Genomic DNA, 6,660 nt, shown 5'->3' on the forward strand with positions numbered 1-6,660 from the left:
TGAGTCCCGCAGACAAAAAAAAGGAAGGAAGGAAGGAAGGAAGGAAGGAAGGGAGAATGAAAGAAAGAAAGAAAGAAAGAAAGAAAGAAAGGAAGGAAGGAAGGAAAAGAAAAGAAAAATGAGACCTCAGTCTTATAGCTGCAAGGACCTGAATTCTGACAAGAACCTGAATGATCCCGAAAGGGGACCCTCCCCTGGGAAACCTGGGTTCCAGATCAAAGCCAGCCTGGCTAATACCTTGATTTCAGCCTCAAGTGATCCCAAGCAGAGAACCCCACTTAGCCCTCCTGGATCTCTGACCTACAGAACTGTGAGATCATAAAGGGGTGTTGTGTTAAGCTGCAAAATTTGTGGCCATTTATTATGCACCACAGGAAGAGGATATGGTCCCTGAGCCACAGTCACTTGAGGGAGGGGCCCAGCATGGTTACTTCAGAAAGCATCCTCCTTGACAACATCTCTGTGCTCCTGACGCTGCCCTGCTGCCTGCAGAGCCTTTGAGGGGACAGTCGAGGACATTTTCCTGCAGTGCTCCCTGGGGAAGTCTCTGGGCATCTCACAGAACAGGGGAGAAACTTCTCACACAAACCTTGGAACACTTCTGCCTCCAGGACCTGAGCAATACTTCCTATGCCCCCAAAGCAGCAGCCTCCTGAGGAAAACAGCTCTAGCCACCTTAACTTCCAGCTGTCTTTCCACAGACCTCAGTCCCAAGCCTGACAGAAAGCCTGAGAGAACATCACCTCCTACTTCTGTTTCTCTCCTCTCCTACCCTGGCCGCAGCCTCAGGGCATCCGAGCCAGACACCCAGCTCCCAGATTTGTGGGGAACCGTGTGAGTAAGAGAACGTTCTGGACGGCAGGTTTGTGTCCTCCCAAATGCATACACGGAAGCCCTAACCCTCAGTGTGATTGTACTTGGAGGTGGATCTTTGGAAGTGATCAGCTTTAGATGAGGTCATGAAAGTGGGGCCCTCTGATGGGATCAGTGCCCTCCTAAGAGGAGGAAGACATCACAGGCCTCTCTCCCTTGTGAGCACACAGCAAGAAGGTGGCCACCATCTATACCACAAGAAATGGGTTCTTCCCAGACACCCAGTGCGCAGATGCTGTGGGAAACAGAGGCAGAAGAAAAATTATTAAATTTCCTTACCCTTAAAACAGGCAGAGTGACCTCCTCTAGGGACTCACCTACCCCTACCTTAAGGCTTTGCTAAGGGCAAAGGGCAATCCTAGCCTGACTGACACCTACCCCGAGCCAGGATCCTGTAAGTCTACTTTTTAACGATTCCTTTGGAAACTTTATCTCTAAACCTCCGAGATAGTGTTTGCACTCATTCCCAAGCACATGGCCCACTGATAGACATCTAAAGGGTCTCACCAAAAGGTTTTTATTACTGGTCATGAATGACCTTTTCCCCAGACAATAGCTAGCCCCTCGAGGTCCTAGAAACCTTGCTTTCAAAATTCCTTAGAGACTTACACCATCCCTAACCCCCTCCCCAACTTAGAAGTATGTAATAAACCACCCCTCACATCCCCGGGGCAGCAGCTCCTCCTGCCCATGGGTTTTGTCCCCATGCTTTAATAAACCACCATTTTGCACCAAAGATGTCTCAAGAATTCTTTCTTGTTTATCAGCTCTGGACCTCACCCCACCCAACCTCACCTATGTTCTAGAACTTCACCACTGGGGCCTTGATCGTGGACTTCCAGCCTCCAGAACCGAGAGACGTAAATTGCTGAGATCACCTGGTCTGTGGCAGATCTGTTACAGTAGCCTGAACTGAATAACACTGAGAATCTCTTGGGGTTCGCCCCCAAGGGCTGCAGAGAGGCTCTTAGTCTGCCTGAACATCACTGCTACCACCTCCGGGAGGCCCTGCCTGGGACGGAAGCCAGCTTGAGAAAAGAAGAGTGAATATGGGGCACGGGATGGGGTGGGGGGTTGGGGGGGGGTCCAGGATCTTGAACCTGGATCCCATCTTTTAGACAAAACTCAATGCATGCACTTTTTCCCCCTGCTCAACTCTCTTTGGTTGGGTTTTTGGCATTTACACTGAAAAAATTCTGAGGAATTGTGTGGCTCATTCCTGTAGAATTCCTGCGTCTTCCTCACACAACCTCTGCCTCCGTTTGCTCATCTCCAGCCTCCCTCAACTACCCTTATCCCACCTGACTTGCCAGAAGTCTGGTTCATGAATGTGCCTGTTTTCAGTCCCCGTTGAATGTTTGCTTTTCAGGCTGATGGAGCCTCTGCATTTTTTTATTCATTTCTTTTAATGCTCAGTGGCCTTTCCTATGTAATCTCTCCATTATCCTGGACAAACACCAACAGGTAAAAGTTTCCCGATGCCCTTAATGAAACTTCATGAACTCCTTCTTCTTAGAAAACTGGAGCCGGCTACCATGGTCAAATAGTTTATGATCCTTCCAGGCAAGGAGCTCAGGAGAAAGGAAGATGTAGAGGTACCTTAAACAAACAGTCGCCCGGGGCACTCGGTTTGGAAGATGAGACTGTCAGGGGGAGAAATAGTGCACATAAAAGTAAAAAATGACTTCGGTGCCCGTGCAAGGGTGTTTGTGTTGCACGTACATGGGAGAATTGGAAAAGCTCTCCAGAAGCTTTAAATGGAGGAGAAATGTCATCCTGTCCAAGATGTCATCTCTGCAGACGGACTCCTTGAAGTAAACGAGAGGTCCTACACACTGGGTACCCCTGAGAAAGTTGCTACGGATCTTTTTTATTATTAAAGATTTATTTATTTATTTGGGAGAGAGGGGCAGAGGGAGAAGGAGAGAGAGAATCTCAAGTAGTCATGGTGGGGGGAGGGCTCGATCTCACGACCTTGTGATCATGACCTGAGCTGAAATCAAGAGTCAGACACTTAACTGATGGACCCATCCAGGTGTCCCAAGCTGCTGTGAACTGTAACATCATTATTTTATTCCCTCCACAGGGGCCACGTCAAACCTAGTCCTCAGATGCATGTTGCCGTTAGAAAATTCAAGATCCCGGCAATTGCACTATTGGGTATTTACCCTAAAGATACAAACGTAGTGATCCAAAGGGGCACGTGCACCTGAATGTTTATAGCAGCAATGTCCACAATAGCCAAACTATGGAAAGAACCTAGGATCAAGAAGATGTGGTATATATACACAATGGAATACTATGCAGCCATCAAAAGAAATGAAATCTTGCCATTTGCGACAACATGGATGGAACTAGAGCGTATCATGCTTAGCGAAATAAGTCAAGCAGAGAAAGACAACTATCATATGATCATATGATCTCCCTGATATGAGGAAGTGGTGATGCAACATGGGGGCTTAAGTGGGTAGGAGAAGAATAAATGAAACAAGATGGGATTGGGAGGGAGACAAACCATAAGTGACTCTTAATCTCACAAAACAAACTGAGGGCTGCTGGGGGGAGGGGGTTTGGGAGAAGGGGGTGGGATTATGGACATTGGGGAGGGTATGTGCTTTGGTGAGTGCTGTGAAGTGTGTAAACCTGGTGATTCACAGACCTGTACCCCTGGGGATAAAAATATATGTTTATAAAAAATAAAAAATTAAAAAAAAAAAAAAAGAAAAGAAAATTCAAGATCAAGCATCATGATGACAATTCTCATTGCCCCGTCCTCGTTTGTCACCACTTACCGGCCACTTGATTGGTGGCAGGCACTGGGCTACACATCTTACAAGATCTGCGAAGTGAGTAATATTAGTATCTCTCTTTGACAAGTTTCAGGTAGGTTAGGGTACTTAACATCAGTTAGCTAATCTGTGTGTGAGTCATGCTTTAACCTAAGTCTCTGATTCCAAAATTCTTTTGGGGGAGGGGACCCATCCACCTGAAATACGTTATACTGCATGACTGCTATGATCCTAACTCACACCATCACCTTCTACACAGACCCATATGCACCCAACATAGGCACCCACATATGCGCACACTCACCTCCCTGCTCCAAGGGCTTCAGTTGTGTTACCCTAACCCCAGATGTTGTGTTCTAAGAAGGAGACCCCAGACACAGCCTGAAGCATAAGCAGTGATCCATTAGAGCCAATCATGGCAATTCCAAACCCCTTCCTTAATTTGCTTACTGAGTGGTCTATGATCCAACTCCGTCAAAGGAGACACAGTGAGAGTACACTGCCAGAGCTTCATGAAAATGTTTCTTAGCTCTTCAAAAAAAAGAAGAGATGCAAGGAAGAGAAAAGGCTCTTTTTTCTGCTTCTGAACAGTGATGTAAGTTCAGGAGCCACTGCAGCCATTGTGTGCTCCTGAGCGAAGTGAGATGGCATGCCAAGGATGACAAAACAGAAAGTTAAAAAAAGAAAAAAATCTGGCCTCTTAATAGTATTACTGAAACTGAACTGGCCATGCTAGATGCTATTCCAACTTGAGATTTACGATCTGAAAAATAAATCCCTTTATTTATTGAACTGCTGAAACTTAGATCCGGTGAGTCTTGAAGTCAGACACTTTTGAAGACACTCCTAATATTTCACTGCCCATTTGTGAGAATTCCAGTAAATGAGAGGCCCATGATTCACATTCTATGCCTCTTCTCCTCACTTTTGACTCCTCCCATGCTTTAGGTGGCAATGGTCTGTTACTCATTAAAATATTCTCCTTCCTACAAAAAGGAAAGAATGCAAGCCCTCGACCTCACACGATTATTTGATTATGTTGCATTAAGATGTAGCCCACCCAACTTGCTGGATGCCTTTACTCCCATGACAGCCTTGAGTGAGCAAGCGACATGTCGGGGAACCCAAGCAACAAAGAGCTTTTAAGAAATCTCTCAATGCTCAGGGTCCCAGCAGTCACCAACAAGAAACTGAAGCACATTAAAGGCAGTCTTACAAAGGACCCGGCTAAGTCGTACAGAGACTCCTGACCCATAGAAACTTTGAGGAAAGGAATAGGGGTTATTTTAAACCACTACACCTGCAGCCACTCGTCATGTAGCAGTGGAAGCGACCTTCGATGATGGCATTCGCATGATGCTAAGAGTAGGCACTTCCAGAAGCTTCCTTGTCTCACCCTGGTTCCCTCCTTGATGTAACATATTTTGGCAGGTAACAGAGTTCGGGAGGAAGATTTGACAGAACTGAGTCAGATCTTGCTTTATTCTGTTCAAACTAGCATTCCTGTTTTTCCCCTTTATGAGGTATTAAACACAGAAGGATTAAGAATATTTAGTGTGTTGTAGTGTTGACCTAATTATATTCTATTAAAAAAAAGACACAGCTTAAAAAAAAAAATACTAGTCATCCCTGGGTTTTGTCTGTATCCATTTTTACAACTGCTCATCTACCCGACCTAAGAAAATACCTATTCTTTATTTCTTGCCAGATCCTGGTGAAAACCAGCATTCAAGGAAAGAATTTAACAGTGATCAGTATGCAAGCCAGAAGAGGCAGAATTTCCAGGTTTTGTTTTGTTTTTTTTTTTTAATATAAAAATTTCAGAAGATCTGCAGTCAGAGAAACTTGGGTTTAATTCTGGCTGCTCTATAATTCAGAAGGTGTATGACTTGAAAAAATTATTTTTCTCCTAGCCTCCTGTCCCTCATCTGAGAAATGCAGAGACCAATAATAACTACCACATGCAAAGGCTTTCATGACCGACCGCCAGGAGAGTTCTCAGCTCAGTACTTGGCACAGCACCCGCAGTCAATAAGTAATAGAAAACATTTAATAAATACCAATTGCATGTCAGATACCGAACCAAAACTTTACTTTCATGGATCCATTACACTTTTATCACAAACACGTAGTTGCATCATACCCATTTTACATATGGTAATACTAATCCCTAGATGGACCAGGGAACTCACCCAGAGATCCGTAGATCCTTAGTGAATCAAAAGAGAGCGGTTTAATTTCAGGGCTGGCATCACCACGCTTCCCCTCTCCTCCCCAATGCCCACTCTTAATTACTGCTCTTTAGCAAAAATTTGATTTCCCTGTAGTTTTTTTTTTTTTTTTAGAACAGGCCTATCTGCTAACATGACATGCCCTGTATTATCAGGTAATGATACAAGAAAATGTGTCTCAGGTTGTCCTTTGAGAATTACTTTGCTGTAAGTAACACGTCAGTCTCCTTAGCTTTTAGAAAAAATTCTTTTTCTTTCTTAAGGGAGAGACTGGGGCTTCTTTGTCCCTTTAGTCCTTGTGTATCTCATCTGATGGATGCTTCAGATGGAAGTTACAAAGTAGCCACATATAAACCCGTGAAGTCACTGGGCGTGCCCGTGCCCACTGAACTGTCGCCTTTCTTTACACAAACGCCTAATGCCGGGAGGGAGACCCCCTCCTCCTCCGTCACCCACTCCCACCCAGCACAGAGCAAGAAGCAGCAGCTTGGGGACTTCACCCCATCCTCTTTGCATCTGGATCAACAAGATTACTCCTGAGTGAACGTTGAGGGACAACAAAAAAAATGCAAAACGCTGACGTCAGAAACCATGATTATGAATAGGAGTAGAGAGAGAGTCTGGTCCAGATAAATATATATTAGTCATGAGTTTCATATAGATCAGAAATATTTCCTTCTGCTGTTGCCCACCCGGGAGGAAAATTGATTCCGCAGCTCTGCCAAAGCGCCCTGTGTCTGTTCTTCATCAGCTGCTGGCGATCTTCA

At 45.1% G+C, this 6,660-nt stretch overlaps 2 long non-coding RNA genes across 2 annotated transcripts; both read left to right on the forward strand.

The window, feature by feature from the left end:
* Positions 1-394: 394 nt before the first annotated feature.
* On the forward strand, positions 395-3,014 carry LOC116596532. Its single transcript, XR_004288162.1, has 4 exons — positions 395-862; positions 1,680-1,916; positions 2,390-2,687; positions 2,960-3,014. It is a non-coding gene; the product is annotated as an uncharacterized LOC116596532 (long non-coding RNA).
* Positions 3,015-3,604: 590 nt separating this feature from the next.
* Positions 3,605-5,723, forward strand: LOC116596531. The gene is made up of 3 exons (XR_004288161.1): positions 3,605-3,719; positions 5,371-5,447; positions 5,576-5,723. It is a non-coding gene; the product is annotated as an uncharacterized LOC116596531 (long non-coding RNA).
* The last annotated feature ends 937 nt before the right edge of the window (positions 5,724-6,660 follow it).

Source organism: Mustela erminea, chromosome 7, assembly GCF_009829155.1.
Source record: "Mustela erminea isolate mMusErm1 chromosome 7, mMusErm1.Pri, whole genome shotgun sequence".
NCBI lineage: Eukaryota > Metazoa > Chordata > Mammalia > Carnivora > Mustelidae > Mustela > Mustela erminea.